The 18,154-nt window shown below is 47.0% G+C and overlaps 1 protein-coding gene across 4 annotated transcripts in view; it reads right to left on the bottom strand.

The window, feature by feature from the left end:
* FXYD6 (FXYD domain containing ion transport regulator 6) overlaps positions 1-18,154 on the bottom strand; it is a 32,017-nt gene that overhangs the window by 9,155 nt on the left and 4,708 nt on the right. The window contains exon 2 of one of the 4 annotated variants that reach the window (XM_059930311.1): positions 8,920-9,066. The exons of 2 other annotated variants lie outside the window; for them this stretch is intronic. The gene's annotated coding sequence lies outside the window, so the exon portion shown is untranslated. Of the gene's footprint in view, positions 1-8,919; positions 9,067-18,154 lie in introns of those variants that run through there. One more of the 4 variants, XM_059930310.1, reaches the window with a different exon arrangement.

Below are 18,154 nucleotides of genomic sequence, written 5' to 3'. Positions count from 1 at the left end.
TACATTTAAATCTGTATTTCATCCAGAATTGATGTTTATGGAAGGCATGAGGTCGGGATCTAATTCTTGCTTTTTCCATCTGACAACCAGTTGTCCTGGCACCGTCTGCGACATCTTCCCTCATGATGTGCACAGCCACTTGTGCCCTGTATCTGGTTTCTGTTCAGGTGTGGGTCTGTTTCCGGGCTTTCTCTTTGGATCTATTGGTCAGTTTGTCTATACCTGCAACAAAATCAGTGTCTCAATTACTACAGCTTTATGGTAATCTCCCCATGTGGTGGGAGAAGCTTCCTCTTCTTTTTCTCCTTTCTTCTCTGCCTCTCTTGCCTCTTCCTTCAGGAATGTCTTTGCTATTCTTGGTCTTTTGCTCTTATATATAAATTCTAGAATCAGCCTGTCAAATTCATCTAAAATCGTTGGGATTTTCATTGGAATTGCAATGCATCTATCTATAGAACGATATGGGGACAATTGACATTTTTGTGATCTTGAGTCTCCTCTCTATAAATAAATCTTTTCATTTGTTTAGGTCCTTTCAATGTATTTTAATAAAGTTTTAATAAATGCTTTCATCTAAGTCTTTCATCTAAGTTTTATATCTTCTGTTAGATATACTGCTAGGTATCTTATAATTTTTATTGCTATTTTAAGTGCTATCTCTTGTGTGTGTTTTCTAATTTTTGCTGGTATGGAGAAAGGCAATTGATTTGTATATGCTGATCTTAAATTCAATAATCTTGCTAAGTTCTCTTTCTATTTCTAATAATTTACCTATAGATTCTTTGGGGTTTTCTGTGGACATATCATCTGTAAATGATATAGGATTGCTTCTTCTTTTCCAACACTTACACTGTTTATTTCTATTTCTTGTCATACTGTACTGCTAGAACTTATAGTAAAATATAGAATAGAAGCAGTGATAATAGACATGGACACACATACAGTCTTATCACCAATTTTTTTATTTGTGTGTGTGCTTATTTTTAATCTTTCCCCAGCTTACTGTGATGTGACATTATAACATTGTGTAAGTTTAAGGTGTACAATGTGACAATTTGATACATGCATATATTGCAAAATATCACCACAATAAAATTAGTTAACACCTCTGTCACCTCACATAATTACCTTTTGTTTGTGTGTGGTGAGAATGGATAACGAAAATGTGATATATGTGTGTGCGTGTGTGTGTGCATAATGGGATAAAAAATTAAATTACTAATTTTAAATAGATTTCTTCTAATGCTTTAGAAGTTCCCCTCTAATCCTGGGTTTCCAAGATGTTTCTGTTTTATATTAATTATGAACAAGTATTCTACATCTATGTTTTTTAACCTTTAATCTATTAACGAAGTAAATTGTATGTACAGATTATCTAATGTTAAATCATCCTTGCATTTCTGGGATGAAACCACTGTATTATCTTTTTAATAAACTGATCGATTTGGTTTGCTGATATTTTGTTTACGATTTTTGCATTTATGTGCATGAGTGAGATTGAGCTGCAATTTTTATTTTATTGTATTTACCTTGTCTGGTTTTGGTATCATGGTAGTACTGGCCTCACAGAACAAGTATTTCCTCTCTTGCTATTCCCTGGAAGAGTCTGCAGAAGATTGGAATAGTCTGTTCTTTGAATGTTTGGTAGAACTAAACTGTAAAATCATCTGACTTAGTATTTTCTTTGTGGGATGATTTTAACTGGCCTATTCAATTAGTTAATGGCTATGACACTCTTAAGGTTTCTATTTCTTCTTTTATATAGTTAGTGAGTTATAATCTTTATAGAAATTTGTCCTTTTCTGCTTTCAAATTTATTGTCATAAAGTTGTTTATAGTATTTTCTAGTTATCATTAGAAATCATTCATTTCTGTTGGATCTGTAGTTATGTCCTTTTTTCATTCTTAATATTGTTTATTTGTGACAACTCCTTTCTTAATTGGTGTCACTAGAGATTTAACTATTTTATTAGTCTTTTCAAAGAACCAACTCTTGGTTTTATTGATCCTCTTTATAGTGTGTTTTAACTTATTCTTAATTCTGCCCTTATAGGTTCTTTGAGTTTATTCTATTGTTTTTTTCTTTAGATTTATCTTGTGTTGGATGCCTAGTTCATTAGTATTTAGCCTTTCTTGTTTTCTAATATCAGCATTTAAGACTATATAACCAGGGCTTCCCTGGTGGCACAGTGATTAAGAATCCGCCTGCCAATGCAGGGGACACGGGTTCAAGTCCTGGTCTAGGAAGATCCCACATGCCATGGAGCAACTAAACCCGTGCGCCACAACTACTGAGCCTGTGCTCTAGAGCCCGCGAGCCACAACTACTGAGGCCCGTGTGCCACAACTACTGAAGACCGCACGCCTAGAGCCCATGCTCTGCAACAAGAGAAGACACCACAATGAGAAGTCCACGCACCGCAACCAAGAGTACCCCCTGCTCGCCACAACTAGAGAAAGCCCGCATGCAGCAACGAAGACCCAATGCAGCCCTAAATAAATAAATAAATAAATAAATAAATAAATAAAAAGACTATATAACCCTCTAAGTCACTCCAAATATAAGCTTTGAAATGTGGCTTTTTGATTATTGTTTAGTTCTTAGTACTTTAGACTTGCATTATAATTTATCTGACCTGTGCATTAAGAAGCATGTTTTTTAAATGTCCCAATGTATAGTGATTTTTAATTTGCCTTTGTGACTGACTTCTAACAAGTGCACTGTGGTCAGAGAATGTGGTCTGTTGGATATAGATACCTTGAAATTTACTGAGACTTGCTTTATGATCTAGTATATGGTTATTTATTTCAAAAATTATATTCTGTGTAATTCCTTCACTGTTGGGAAGAAAGTTCTATATGCCCATTAAATTAAGATTATTAATGGTGTTATTTAAATTTCTATATATTTTCTCAGTTTTTGACTGTGTGACCTACCAAAAACTGAGATAGGTGCTTTAAAATCTACCACTGTGAGGAAGGATATATAAATTTATCCCTGTGTTTCTCACAATATTGTAACAGAAAGTTTAAAACTGTTACGTTGTCCTGTGAGTTGGATCTTTTAGGATTATATAGGGATCCTGTCTTAAATTCCATTTTACTTTCTACCTTTCTGTCTTTATGCATTGTGTGTATCTTACCATCTTATAAATGTAAAGAGCTAGATTTTAAAAAATTCAACCTGATTATTAACTGTCAAGTTTACTCCATTTAACTTTATTGTGACTATTGACATATTTGGTCTGATTTCTACCATCTGTTTTTCCCTACTTTTCTTATGTGTATTTCTCTTTTGACTTTTTTTTTTTCTTATTCACTTTCTCCCTCTACTGCTTGAGAAATTACACAAGTTATTTCTAGTCTTTTAGTGGTTACCTTCGGAATTTTACCATTTATATTTTCTATAGACTGAATGTTTGTGTTCCCAAAATTCATATGTTGAAACCTAATCCTTAATGAGATGGTATTTGGAGGTAGGCCTTTGGGAGGTGATTAGGCCATGAGTGGGGGGAGCCCTCATGATGGGATTAGTGCTCTTCTAAAAGAGACCCCAGAGAGCCCTCTTGCCCCTTCTTCCATGTGAGGGGTCAGTGAGGAGATGCTGTCTATGAACCAGGAAGCAGGCCCTCATCAGATACTGAATCTGCTGGCAACTTGATCTTGGACTTTCCAGCCTCCAGATCTGTGAGAAATAAATTTCTATTGTTTATAAGCCATCTAGTCTATGGTATGCTGTTATAGCAGCCTCTGAACAGACCAAAACAGTATTCAATTTAACAAAGATTTTAAAAGTCTAAAGTTAAAATGTATAATAGTTATTAGGTAAAATACTCTTCTTGAAAAATACAAATCGCCCCCTTCATGATATATATGCTATTACTGTACAAATTTTCAGTTCTTTTCTTAATCCTATGAAACAGATATTAGTGTTTCTATTTCTTGGAAAGAACATTTGTTTAGATTCACCCGCATGTATAGTGGCAAGCCTTCAAGCGAGCCCCCAATACCTCCTGGTATTCACATCCTTGTATAGTCCCCTTCCACAGTGCACCAGGGTTAGTCTGTGTGACCAATAATATATGGCAGAACTGATACGTCACTTCCAATATTAGATTATAAAAGGCACCACAGCTTTCTTTTCCTGCTCTCTCTCTCTCGGATTGCTTGCTCTGGGGAAAGTTACCTGCCATGTCTTAAGGATGCTCGGGCATCCCTGTGGAGAGGCCCACGTGGCAAAGAACTGAGAGCCGCAGTTCAAAAGCCCACTAGGAAGTAAGGCTGCCACGAACCATGTAAGTGAGCATGGAAGCAGGTTCTCCAGCCTCTCACTGATTGCCACCCTGGCTGCCAGTTTGACTGCAACCTCGTCAAAGACCTCGAGCAGAACCACCCAGCTACGCTGTTGCCTGACTCCTGACCCTCAGAAACTGTGTGAGATAACAAATGTTTGTTGTTTTAAGCTACTGAGTTTGGGGGTAATTTGTTATGTTGCAACAGATAACTAATACAACTTATTTACTAACTCATTTGTTCATGATTCCTTTTGAATCTCAGACGTCCATCAAGCCATTTTCTTAATTCCTGGAGAACATCTTTTAGAATTTTCTTTAATGAAGATCTATTAGTTATAAACTCAGTTTTTGTTTATAATTTCACCCTTCTGGTGAACAGACTCTAATGTGATCCCCAATAATTCCAACCTTCTAGCATTCAAACCTTTGTGTAATGCCCTCCCCTTGAACGGGGGTAGCAGCTGGGACTTGCTTCTAGCCAGGAGAGGGGTTATTAGGCAAGCAGGGCCCCTCCTGGGAGTAGGAAGGACTCATATCAAGGGTACCAGGCCACTAGTCACTGCTACACCTTCCCCTCAGCTCCCCCCAATCACCTCCATAGATGCTCACGTTCAAGTTAATCCCCCCCACACATACACACTGAATTCCTAGACGGGGTTATACGATCCCGGGTTCTGCAAGGGATAAACAGGTGAACAGGACAGGGCGGCAAGGTTTGAAAGCAGAGGGCTCTGGTGTATCAGCAAGTGTGAAGAGAGCTTCACAAGAGGCAGAGACTACATTCAAGGATCAGCCAGCAGGGCACGGAAAAGGGGAGCAGGGAATACAACAGGAGACCTGGGACGTTTCCATGGTGGAGTTGACATTTCAGCTGAACCTGGAAAGCAGGATGGGATTTTGATGGACAGGGGTAAGAAGAGACAAGAGGAAGGGCATTCTGGCAGAGGACACAGCATGAGCAAAGGCAGTGAGAAGGGAAAATGGGAAGCGGGGATAACAAATAGTATTCAAGTTCAAGTTCGGTTCAAGTGGCACCTCAAGGTACTTCATTCAGTAGTGGCCATCTGGGCTTCTCTGGTGGCACAGTGGTTAAGAATCCGCCTGCCAATGCAGGAGATACGGGTTCGAGCCCTGGTCCAGGAAGATCCCACATGCTGCAGAGCAACTAAGCCCGTGAGCCACAACTACTGAGCCTGCGCTCTAGAGCCCACAAGCCACAACTACTGAGCCCACGTGCCACAACTACTGAAGCCCGCGTGCCTAGACCCCGTGCTCCGCTACAAGAGAAGCCACTGCAATGACAAACCCGCACACCACAATGAAGAGTAGCCCCTGCTCGCTGCAACTAGAGAAAGCCCGCGCGCAGCAATGAAGACCCAACACAGCCAAAAATAAATTAAAAAAAAAAAAAAAAATAGTGGTCGCCTGAAGTGGCTTCCTCAGAAGGATTCTGAATGAAGTGGGGCAGGAGAGAGGGCCTTCATCCATGAGTAATGTCTACATAGCGCTGGAGGGGGCCGTGACAGCCATCTGCAAAGTATTTGCCATTTCTAGAGTAAGATACCTTCCAAAACAGTGAATAATCGGGTTGTGTAAAGCATGAGGGTGTGGGTGGTGAGAATTCTGATAAGACAGCTGGGAGACAGCCTCTAGAGGATCTTGAATGCCAGGCTGAAGAGTAAAGACCTGTCTTTGTATTCTAAAGAAAACATTCCAGATCAAGTTACAGTGAGCTGAAATACTGTTACAGATTTGAAAAGGGACCAACTTCCCTCCTTCAAGCTGCTGCCCAGGCCTGGACTATACCAGCCACACCTCAGCACAAGCTTCCTCAGGGTGCCTCTTGGCTCCCCACACCCATTTTTTAAAATCCTGTTGGTACCCCTGGCACTGCCCCCGAGTCGAGTGGCCAAGTACACATACAGAGCCTCTGACGGGACACAAAACGCCTTTCTCGAACTGATGCACCAAGGGACTCTCTCTCTGCCTTCCCTCCCTCGCACACAACGGCCCCTCAGTGTCCTACACCCTCCCGGTTCCCACACATTCCTTTATCTCAGAAAGGAAGCTGGGCTGCCTGGGGCTGGCTAGGGGGAGGGGGAGATTAAGAGGTGGTAGAAGTGGTACATCTCATTTCCAGGCCATAGAGTTTAAGAAGTAGATGGAAGAAAGGATGGAGGGATCTTTGGAAGACGGAAAAGCAAGGCAGAATTGGGTGGAGCTGGGAGAGGGGGTTCGGGAATATTACCTTAGCTTCCTGTGCATGTGAGGTCATGGACCCCCTACCTGGGGGTGCCTGAGGACCTAGCTCCCTGGGATGGGGCTCTGGCGAAATCATCACTGTTAGATGGGGGGTCTTGAACTCTAGACCATTCAGATCATCCCCATCTAGAAAATGGAACCAGCCACATTTTGCTTCCTCTGTAGCATCGTCTGAGAAAAAATTGATTTTCCATTCATTTTTCTGTTCCTTTCCATGCTCTCATTTATCTCTACATTGGTAAACAGCTGACACTTTCGGTGGCAATAGCACATCCATGATAATTTTCCTCCCTGATCTTTCTGCTGTCTGCACACTTGCTTTTCTGCATGTGCAGGAGAAAGCAATCAGAAGAGTTTCTCCGGTGATTATCTTTCCATACTGAGTCACATAATTTCACATAATTGCTGGGTAAAAGCTGCTCAGAAAGAGAAGCCACTAGTTGATGATATAGCGTCATGCTATATTATTTTTGATTCCACGCAGCAGTGAGGTAGATCAGAATACCCAGTTCTATTGTAAAAATAACTCAGAAATGACCTCCCTTTAAAATGCATAGGCTCCAAATTACAGTGGTACATCATTATCCCAACCTCCTCTCTGTCTCACTCAGCCCCCAAGGCCTCACCTCCCATCCCTCCCATCCCACCTGCTTGCCTTCCTTTGGGTTCAGCCCATCAAAAACATGCCCAGGGGTATCATCAAGGCCTGAGTACTGGCAGGATCCCCAAAGAAAGATGAGGCCCCCTCTCCAGACAGGACATGCCAGAAGGGAGCCTTTTATGGGGTCACAGAATGCCTGAGCCCCCAATGTTTAGGCTAACAGGTTACCCTAGACACGTTATTGTATGATTTAGCCTATGACGTATCCAAACCTTAGCGACAAAGAAGCTGGTTAAAAGAAAATTCCACTGTATATAAATAGGATATAACCAAGATCTGAGGTTTACCAGATGGAGTTAGAATCACAGAATGCCAGTGAGTTAGAATGATTGAGATGAAAGCTCTTACCTTTTTTTTGAGGAGACTGGGGCCCCAAGATGAGTGATGACAGCCAATTCATCCAGCTAGTCAGGGGCAGAGCCGGCCCCAGAACCCATGCCTCCAGCCCCTGCCTACTGCTCTGGTCTGCTGGGATAGGGCAGTGGGCAGGCCAGGGCTGGAGGAGAGGAGCACAGTGAGGGCAGCAGGGAAGGCTGGGCAGTGCCTGAGAGTCCTCGGGCAGCCCAGCCGGAGCCAGGAAAGAAGACAAGGCACCTGTAGGAATGCGGGTGACGAGGGCAGTGAGGCGGGGAGAAGAGGAGCACTTCCAGGCTCCTGGGCTCTCCATGACCATCTTTGGAGAATTCCCTGGCAGTCCAGTGGTTAGGACTCCACGCTTCCACTTCAGGGGGCACGGATTCGATTCCTGGTCGGGGAACTAAGATCCTGCATGCCGCATGGCATGGCCAAAAAAACAACCAAAAAAAAAAGACCACCTTTGGTTGGTCAGATGTCGGGGGGCAGTGCTGGCTTCAGGGAAGGCGAGTAATGGAACCACGTGCAGAAAGGGCCTTCAGAAGGCTTGGAGCCCAACGCCTCACTCTCTCAACAGGGGGCAAAGAGATGGTCAGAATAGTCCTTTCTGATTATCCTGGCTGTGCTGTGTGGGTGAGTTTGGCGCAGGTAGGTATCCCTGTAGCTTGGATCTGAATGGTCTAAGACCAGGCTAGGGACTGAAAACAGAAAAGGCCCAGGACCAAAAATTATCACAGACAAACTGGTCTGATTTATGGGCAAAGAGGTATATATTCTTTATATTCCTAAGACATTAGTAAGTCTTACTGTTTGGGAGGAAAATAGAGGGCAGGGAGTCTGATCTATTTGTGTTCAGATCTTTTTGGAGACAGGGGCCTGGCTCCAGCAGCCCTTTCAGGTCTCTTTAGCCTCGGATTCTATGAAAGGGCCGCGCGTGCCCACCGTGAATGGCAGTCTCGGTCCTGATCACACGTGCTCAGGAATGAGGCTTGGGGGAGCGGTCAGCACAAACAGATGAGGCCCACCCCCTGGGCTGGCTTTGGGACGCGCTGAGCTCTTATGAGAACATCAGTGTCCTGATGCCTCCAGGCTGGACAGGCTGGAATGTTCCCCTTGATCTCCTCTGGCACCCCTTCAGCCCCCTGCTCCCCATCCCTGCTCGGGCAGCCAGGCGTCCTCGGCACTCAAGCAAACCATCGCCTCCGCTCACACGCAGCTGCTCTTTTCCTCTCTAAACGGCTCAGCACCTTTTGCTTCCCAACTTAGATGCTTTGGTTCAAAGTTCTCTTGGGGTTTTATGTACAGGAGAAAAAGAAAGCAAAGAACAAAAGGACAGTCATCACCTACTTGACTGCTCTGTCTGGCAGCGCTCCAGAGGGCTTTTCGGGGTCCTTCCTGGCTGAGCCCAGCACTCCTCTCCACCTTCTCTGCACCAGGCTGCTTTCAGGATGGCAAGTATTTGCCCCTCACCTCGTGACCCATGTGACCAATGGCCTGGAACAGAGGCAGGGACCGCACCATGGCCTCAAACCCCCACTGTGTGCCCTACACCCTCTGACCTCGAAGCAAACAGTGACCCAAAGCCATGACCAAGTTTCATCATCTGTTTTTGTAAAATGCAAGGTGATTCTTCTCCATCTTGGCTCCTTCTGGAAGGCTCAGAATTCCCTTTCCTCATAATAGCTGCAAGAAGCAGCTGCAGCCTACTGGCCTGTAAAAGCCCCCGTGCAATGCTGCCCCCCAGGCCAGTGTGCCTGAGACCCCAGGTCCATCTGCATGAAGCAGGACCCTGGAGCCAATGGCTGGAGGACATGAACCCCAGGGATGTTCAGGGCTGGAGCTCCTGCGGCTACACAAGCCCAGCCCCACTCACACTGCATACTTCCGGGGGCAGCAGCCTGGACCGCAGTGTGAAAGGGAAGGTGGAGCCAAGACGCGTGAGTCTTTTAGGTGAGTCGACCAGCAATGAGCTTGGCAGTGGGAATAAGCAAGGTGCTGGTGGGAGTTTGGGGGTGGGGACAGGGCTCTGCCCGCGGCACTGGAATCATTCTATGGACACTATAGAAGGAAATGAGAGGAAATGAAAACTCTGGGATGGGAAGCCCATATTTGAAGCCTAGCTTGGGGCCTGGATTGGATATAAGAAATGATAATAATAATCACGATAAACAGCATACAGGTCAGGTGCTATTCTTACTACTTTAAATATTCATTCTCATTTAATCTTTAAAAGTAGCCTATGAAATATGTGTTACCATCAAACCCATTTTAAAGGAAAACAAATTGAGGCAGAGAAAGAGCAGTCCCCTGGTGAGTGAGAGCTGGATCCCAGGCTTCTGCCCAGCTCAGTCTGCCTCCCTGCTGGGGGTAGGAAGGGTAATCTTCCTGCTGTGAGCCCTGGATTCCAGCCCGCCCAGCCCCACATCCCAGGGGAGGGCTCACACCCACTCAGGGGCAAAGGGCCATGATGGGCCACGTGCACTGCTGCTCCCAGAGGGCTTACCTCCCAAGCAACTGCCACCCTGTTCCTTACTCCTGCCCAGTCCAGTGGGCTTAGGCTGCAAGGCTCAGCCCCCTGAGAGAATCAAACGAACTCTGCAAAGAGGGGGCTCCTGTCTCTGGGTGAACATTCACCAAGCAAGCCCTCTAACATTGTTGGCTTCATACATACTCACGAGAGGAAGAGACAGCAGCATGGACAGTGCCTGCCAGCTCACCCCCAAGAGAGAATTTCTATTCCCTTGTTGGATAGACAGCTGTTCACTGGAGAGGGTGATTTTTTTTTGTAACAGATTATGGGATTTATGCAGTTGATTAGGTCAGAGGTGAGAGCATGGCGTCGGGGGCAGTGGGGGATCAGCCAACTCCCCTGCCTACTTTCCAAGGCTATTATAAAGGTCAAGTGAGATAATATATGTGAAGGTTCTTTGTAAACTGTGAAGCTCTGTGATAACAATACCTAATATTTATTAGGCATTCATGGCATGCCAAGTACTGTTCTTAGTGGTTTACATGTACTAACTCATTCAATCCTTACAGTAGTTCTAGGAAATGGCTCTGATTATGATCATTCCCATTATACAGATGGAGAAACTGAGGCCAGAAAGGTTAAGCAAGTTGGCTAAAGTCTTTGCTCCTGAGTCTTCACTTTTTTGATTTTTTAAATTTTTAAATTTTATTTATTTTTTTATACAGCAGGTTCTTATTAGTTATCTATGTTATACATATTAGTGTATATATGTCAATCCCAGTCTCCCAGTTCATCCCACCACCACCACCACCATCCCACCACTTTCCCCCCTTGGTGTCCATACGTTTGTTCTCTACATCTGTGCCTCTATTTCTGCCCTGCAGACCGAGTCCTCGCTTTGAACCACTCCACCATCCTGCCTCTCTGCCACCCGGTGGCGTTGGGGCCTTGAACAAGTCACTCTACCTCTCAGAGCCTTTGCTTTTGAAACTGTAAAACAGGAATAATAACAGGCATCTCAGGAGCTGTGAGGACTAGATGAATTAGCCTCTGTGCATGGGCAGTTATTTGCCCACACCTTCCCCTCTGGAGGGGAGACAGCTCCACCCCCACTCCAGCACTATAGGTCTACTGGGGGCTGCCAATCGCAGCCCCTCCCTTGTTGCTAAAAGGACTGGGTTTGAGACTTCAGTATTCCCCCAGGGGCTGTCACATCTTCCGGAAGCAAGGGAAGAAGGGTCAAAGCAGCCAAGCTGTGAAATCTGGGGGTGGGGGGATCTGGCGGGGGGAGTCAGGCAGCAGCGCACAGGTGAAGAGCCCGTGGGAGAGAAGCAGGGAGAAGAGATGGGGACAGGGTCCTGGCTGGGTGTGCTCCAGCTCATCTGTCCCCAGCCCAGCGCTGCTCTGCCCATCCCACAGGCTGGCTCTATGAACCGGTAATCCCTGCCTTGCCCCCAAGCAGATGCAGTGTTGTTTGGGTCATTTGCAATGAAGAGCTACCGTATCACAGCCAAGCACTCTGCCTGGTAAATAGCAACTGCTTTGTAAGTATCAACTGTTGATACTATCATCATCCCCCCAACTCTTTCCTCAGCTTCCACCTTTATTATCTAGCTTCTCTTGGGAAATGGGGAAGAGATTCAGAGAACACAGCTGGGGAAAGGCCCCAGTTGCCCCCTTTCCCTACCCTGCCTGCCCCAGTCACACCGGTGCTCCACAGAGCAGACAAAGGAAAATGCCCCTGGGCAGGGCGTGGGGAGGAGAGTCAACGGACCGCTGCGCTCCTGGGAGAAGACATCTCACCCCCCTCCCTGGCTGCAGGACAGCTGCCCAGTGGAAGACACAGGGTCTCTGCTGTCCGAGCAGCCTGCTGGGCAGGGCCGAGCAGACTTCTGCTAGACTGGGATACTGTGCACCCTGGTCCTCCTGCCTCTTGGATTTAAGGGAGGTTGAGGCAAGATATATCAGGAGAGAGACTCTTGTCCTACAGCCCCAGACCCTCGAGTGTACCTGTGGCTGTCGTTAAGACAAAGGGGGACCGATGGTGTTGTGTACACTCTACCCCACCCTGCTCCTGCTGCCTGCCCACGGTGGCTGAAGGGGAGGATGATGGCGATGGTGGTGATGTTGATCACACCAAACATCTGCAAGACACCCGACTCACCAGGCAACTTCACAAGCATTAGCTCAAAGGAACATCACAACTACGGGCGATGTTGGATATCACTGCCATTTTACAGATTAGAGAAGGTGAGGCTCCGAGTTAGGTTACCTCGTCCAAGGCCCTGCAGCTAACAATGGCACAGCTGGCATCGGCTCCTAATTCTGTGGATGCCACATGCTAGGCTCTTCCCACTCTTCCTCGCTGCCTCCCTGGCAAATGTGGCAATGCATGGGGACTAAGGGAAGTCAAAATGCTGACCTTGACTCAAGACCAAGCAGGGCTCATCGGACGAGAGTGTTCTTACCCAGGCCAGGGGAGAAAAACCAGGGTGAGAGAATAACCCAAATAAAATTAAATAGTTTTATTTAACTTTGGCATGTATTATGTCATTTTTTTCCCTTTCACAGTTTCCTGCTCAACTCTGTTCTGTCCACTACGACTGATGTGAAGGCTGGGACCCTGGAGCCCCTCAGGAGGCGGGAGGAGGCCTGGCATATCCTTCAGCCATCACTGGCCCCCAGCTATTCACAGGTCTTCCCGTCACTCCCAGCTGAGCTTCAGCACCAGCACGGGCTCTCTTCTCTCCCTCCCCAGTCTCCCCACAGCAGCTGCTGGGCACCCTGATGCTCTCTGCCTAGCGGAACATCAGTGTATTTACGCGGGAGCAAGACAGCATCCCAGACCAGCGGTAGGGCTAGGCTCACAGGGGAGGCCAACAGAGCTACCAGCCCAGCAACTGACAGCCTTTCAGAGCAGGCTGCCAAGCTGCAGATCCCCTTCTTCTCTGGTACGGTTCAGAATTAGATTAGGGTGTAGAATTGAAATAAAGACCACCCCTACTCAAAAATATATCCACACCCACAACATTCTCCCAAGGAGAGAGTTCTTAATTCCACCAAAAGGTAAATACTTCCATTCCTAACAGTTATTTATATCTCGGCCTGAGTTATTTAATCAGATTGCTTTCCAAAGAGCTGAGATCCGCCTGCATTTAGGTGGAGAAATTGGTGGAGAAGAGGAGGATAATTTTGGAACAAGGTGTAATTTTGGAAAGAGTGGCATCATTATCCTTCCAGTAACCAAATGAACAAACATTTCTTGATGGCCTACTGCTGCCCAGGACCTTAGTCATCACTGGGGGAGCTGCAGCAACACATTCTCTGCCTCATGGAGCCTACGGTCTTAACTGAGTCCACAGGGTTTCCTCCCCGCCTGCCGAACTCCATGTGGTGTCTGCGGCAAAGTCCCAGCCACGCTGACTCCTGCGCTATCTCTATAATCTTCTCTTCCATTGCTCGCTCTAGTTCAGACCCTCATCCTTGCTCCCCTGGGCTGTTGGTAGGCTGATCACTTCTCTCCCAAACTCAAGTGTATCATGGTGCTTCCATAGTCTATTTATTTTTTAAAAAATCAAAACTTTTTATTCTGGCATATAAATACCTCTAAGTCTATCCCTTTTCTACCCTTTCAGTATTTTCTCCCATTACTTTCAGCTAAGATGGTCCACTCCCATCCCCTGCCACGTGTGTTTCGACCTCCAGGCCGTTGTATATTCTGTTCCCTCCACTTAGAATGCCCTTCCCTCCTCTGTTTATTCCAGTTCTCAGCTCTGGCTGCACCTCAGGATCACATGGAGAGCTTTTTCATAATAATAATAATGGGGATCAACTATGTCCCATCAAATTCTAAACTCTGGGGGTATGACCAAGGCATCACTAATTTTTAGAATCTCCCCACTCATTCTAACGTGTAGCCAAGGTTGAAAAATGCTATCTTTGTCCAACTGCCACTCCAGCCCATGTGCTGACTTCTTTCTCCAGACTAAGAGCACCTGTGACCTGTCATTAGCACTGATTTGCCACACAGCACATTCTGGTTTAATGCTCTCTTTAATAAGGTTCTCCTGCCTGGAAAGTCTCTGTGCTACTCCACAACTTGTAAGACCTGGGGCGGTGCAGACGGCCAGCGAGTGCTGGTTGACAGATTGATGTTTGTCTCGGGGAGTGGAAAGCACTGCTCTGAACACCAGGCCCTGGAACTCTGCTTAAGTGGGGGCACTAAATTAAGGGACTGGAAACCCAGCGCTGTCAACATCAACAGTGATGAATCATGCTGATGGTATGTACCCTTGATCTGATGTGATAAAAATTGCACTGTACCTTTGTGATGTTCCTCCACCAAACCCATAAGCCCAGTCTAATCACGAGAAAACCATCAGACAAATCCCCATTGAGGGGTATCCTGCGATATACCTGACCGGTCCTCTTCAAAAACTCTCAAGATCATCAAAAACAAGGCAAGTCTGAGAAACTGTCACAGCCAAGAGGACCCTAAGGAGACATAACAACTAAATGGAATGTGGTTATCCGGATGGGGTCCTGCAATAGAAAAAGGACATTAGGGAAAAACTAAAGAAATCTGAATAAAGCATGGTCTTTAGTTAATAATAATATATCAATATTATTTCATCAACTGTAACAAATGTACCACACTCATGTAAGACAGTAATCGGGGAAACTGTGCAGGAGGGTTATATTGGAACTCTCTGTACTAGCTGTTCTGTTTTTCTGTAAATCTAAAATTTTTCTTTAAAAGGTCTATTAAAAATAATTTACTAAATTTTAAATTCATTTAAAAACAAAACAGCTCCCCAACCCCACCCTATCACCCCCACATCTGCTCACCTTCCTGGCAAGCGGTGTGGAGCCCTGTGCCCCGCTGGTGATGTCTGATGTTTCTGTAATAGGGGCCGGGCTTCTGTGGTTCAGACCAGAGCCAAAATCCAGCAAAGGCTTTTAAAGCTGCCTTTTAAAACAAGTGCTTTGGGTCCAACCAGAGTTTGCTGATGGATCTGTGGCCTTCAGAGGAACATGCAACGTGTTCCCTTGATTTGCATTTGATAAATGCTCATCAAATAAGCATTAAACATAAATTATTCTCTTTACTAGCCTAACTATAAAATTCCAGAGAAAGGCTGAAGGGCAGAGAGAAGTCAAAGCCTGGGACTCAGGAGAGAGCAGAGGGTGGTGACATTCTAATAGGCCGAGGGGCTCACAGTGGCCGCTGTCACTTTACTGAATTCCCTGCACTGCCCCAGGGCAGCTGGACCTCCTCACAAGCAGGGCCGGGCCTCTGGCCCCGATCATCGCTGCTGACACCCACCAAGGTGGCCCCTTCCTACCAGGCCCCGCTCATCACAGGGCCCTCAGGCCTGGCAGGGCCTCCTTGCACAGCCCCATCCCTGGGTCTGCCCCACCGTCCTTCCTTCAGGGAGGAGGGCACCCCACAGCTGGGAGGCTGGAGGCTGGGCCCGCCGGTCCCTATGACTCAAAGCTCTTCCCATTCCGTGAGCCCAGACCCAATCCAGCCCGGCTGCACAGGGGGCGTGGGAGGGACAAAACTCCTTTATCACGTACAGAGAACTTACTATTTTAACTCGGAGGCACCTTTTTCTTTAATGTGGGATTACTTCTGAGGCAAAGGAAGAAAAGACCTGACCACAAAAAGAAATAAGACCCTTTCCTTAGAAGCGGACACACCGAATTCACAAATCACAAACACAGGCCTGGTTTCTAAAAAGATTCCCTGGAGAGACCTGAAGCTGGCCCACCAGCAGGGTCATAGGGCCTTGCTTCCTCCCTCCCCCACCACTGCCGACTATGACAGTCTTTGCAGCGCCATCCCAGACATCACCCTGTGGGCTTCTCCCAACAGCCCTCAGAGGCAGGCACATAGGGCAGCGTTGTGCGGCCAACCCCGGCACAGGCCGGTGATGCAGCTGTCCAGAGTGAGTAAGGGAGCGGGACTAGGCCTGCCACCTGCCAGCCCAGGGGCCCCACGCCCCTGCCCCCCAAGGGATCTCAGTCCCGTTCCAGGGAGTCTGGATGGTGGGCAGCCTACTGACAACGGCCCATTCAAGAGAGGCCAGACGAACAGTCCCAGCTGCAGAAACAGAAACTCGGAGCAGCGGCCAGAGGCCCAGGGGCCAGGCCCGAGTAGCCCTGCCCACAGCCAGACCACAGTACCTGCCCCTTCCAGCCTCTGCTCAACAGCCCACCTCCTTTGAAAGCACAGCTCTGGGCGGCACATTTGAACCTACAGGGCACTTTGTCTATGCTCACGTTGTCTTGCTTGAGGGTAGAAATGACACAGGGATGCACCCTGACCCATGGGCCTGCATACTTGGAAACCTGCCCGACCTGGTCCCGTCGCATGCGTGGAGGTTTACCCGACCTTGTTTGTCTCTGCTTCGGGAAATGCACTGTCCCCTCCCTCCTGCCACACGCCTCATTGCCCCAATTCCCACAGAGCCAAGGCCCATGCCTCTCTCCAGGTACCACCATCACGACCATGTGTGTCTCCCCCATCAGGCTGTGAGCTCCTTGGAAGCAGAGGCACATTCTAGGCATCTCTGCATCTCCAACACTTTGCACAGTAGCTGCTCAGTAAATGCCCGTGACTGAATGAATGGATTCTTCAGCATCATTATGCCTTTAGTCATAATCCAATCTAAGCCCAGAACAACCTGAGGATCTGTGTGGAATTTTAAAGGAATTTTAAAACTTTCTCAGTGCTCCCCTCCCCCCCGCCACCTCCTCCAGCCGGCTCTCCAGGTCTCCGTCAAGGCCCAATCACCAAAACGCTGTGATGAATCAGCTTCCTTCCATTGCCTTCAGCCCTTAAACACCTCCAGACCTCCGATAGGGTCTGACTCTTAGTTTTCAGATTCTACCAAAGGAACAGGCAGACTGAAATGACACATGGGCATAAAGGAATGTACCCCTCAGGTATGTGTGGTGGGCACCTGGGTAGGAGTGACAGTGGGAGAGAGCTTAGAAGGACAAGTGGGCTTTCACCATGCCCTGGTGGGTGAGGACTTTTTCCCACATATGTTCAGTTCAAAGATGCTCTCTGGGCTTTCTCCACGTCTGACACTGTGCCAGGCCCTGTCTGGGGCAAAAAACAGACCTTGCCTTTGAAGAGGTAGGAGCGGGTATGGGGGACAGGCGAGGACATAAGTAGATAAATGAAGGCTCAGTAGGCGTGTACTCTAAGAGAAGAATCAACAGAGCATTTCAGGGGTACCAGGAAGAGGAAAGCTTGTCTGTTTACTGGGAATTAGGAAAAGCTATTTGAAAGAATGAGCACTGGAGAGGAGCCTCAAAGGATGCTATAACAACAACAATGTCATTCTAATAATAACCATGTGTCATTACTATTACTATTGTTATTATTATAGCAGCTAGTATCTACTGAGTGTTTACCATATGCTAGGCACCAAGAAGCACTTGACATTGCTTACCCCTGCTCAATCCTCATGCCCATTTGACAGATAAGGAAACTGAGGCTTAGAAGAGTTAAGAAAACTAGGAAGCGTCAGCACCCAGATTAGAACCCAAGTCTGTGCATCTCCAAAGGCCGCTACCCCCTACTCAGCAAGCTGGAGTGAGACAGCTCATTCCTGTTGGGGCCTGAGTGGAGGCAGAGCGTAGGAAGTACAAGGCTCAGGATGACCATCTGGAGAAGGTGCCTGGAGAGATAGCTGCAGCCGAGTTCCTGAGAGCCTCGAGGGCCAGTGCCAGGCACCTGTCCTCATTAATAGGCAATGGAGGGCTTCCCTTCCCTGGTGGCACAGTGGTTGGGAGTCCGCCTGCCAGTGCGGGGGACACCGGTTCGATCCCTGGTCTGGGAGGATCCCACATGCCACGGAACAACTAAGCCCGTGCGCCACAACTACTGAGCCTGCGCTCTGGAGCCCGCGAGCCATAACTACTGAAGCCCGCGTGCCTACAGTCCATGCTCCGCAACAAGAGAAGCCATCGCAGTGAGAAGCCCGCACACCGCAACGAAGATCCAATGCTGCCAAAAATAAATAAATAAAACAAATAAAATTTTTTTTTAATGAAAAAAAAAAAAGGGCAATGGAGAGGTCGGACATATGGGCCCAC

Source organism: Balaenoptera ricei, chromosome 8, assembly GCF_028023285.1.
Source record: "Balaenoptera ricei isolate mBalRic1 chromosome 8, mBalRic1.hap2, whole genome shotgun sequence".
In the NCBI taxonomy this organism is placed as follows: domain Eukaryota; kingdom Metazoa; phylum Chordata; class Mammalia; order Artiodactyla; family Balaenopteridae; genus Balaenoptera; species Balaenoptera ricei.
This window is presented reverse-complemented; position numbering and strand designations above follow the sequence as displayed.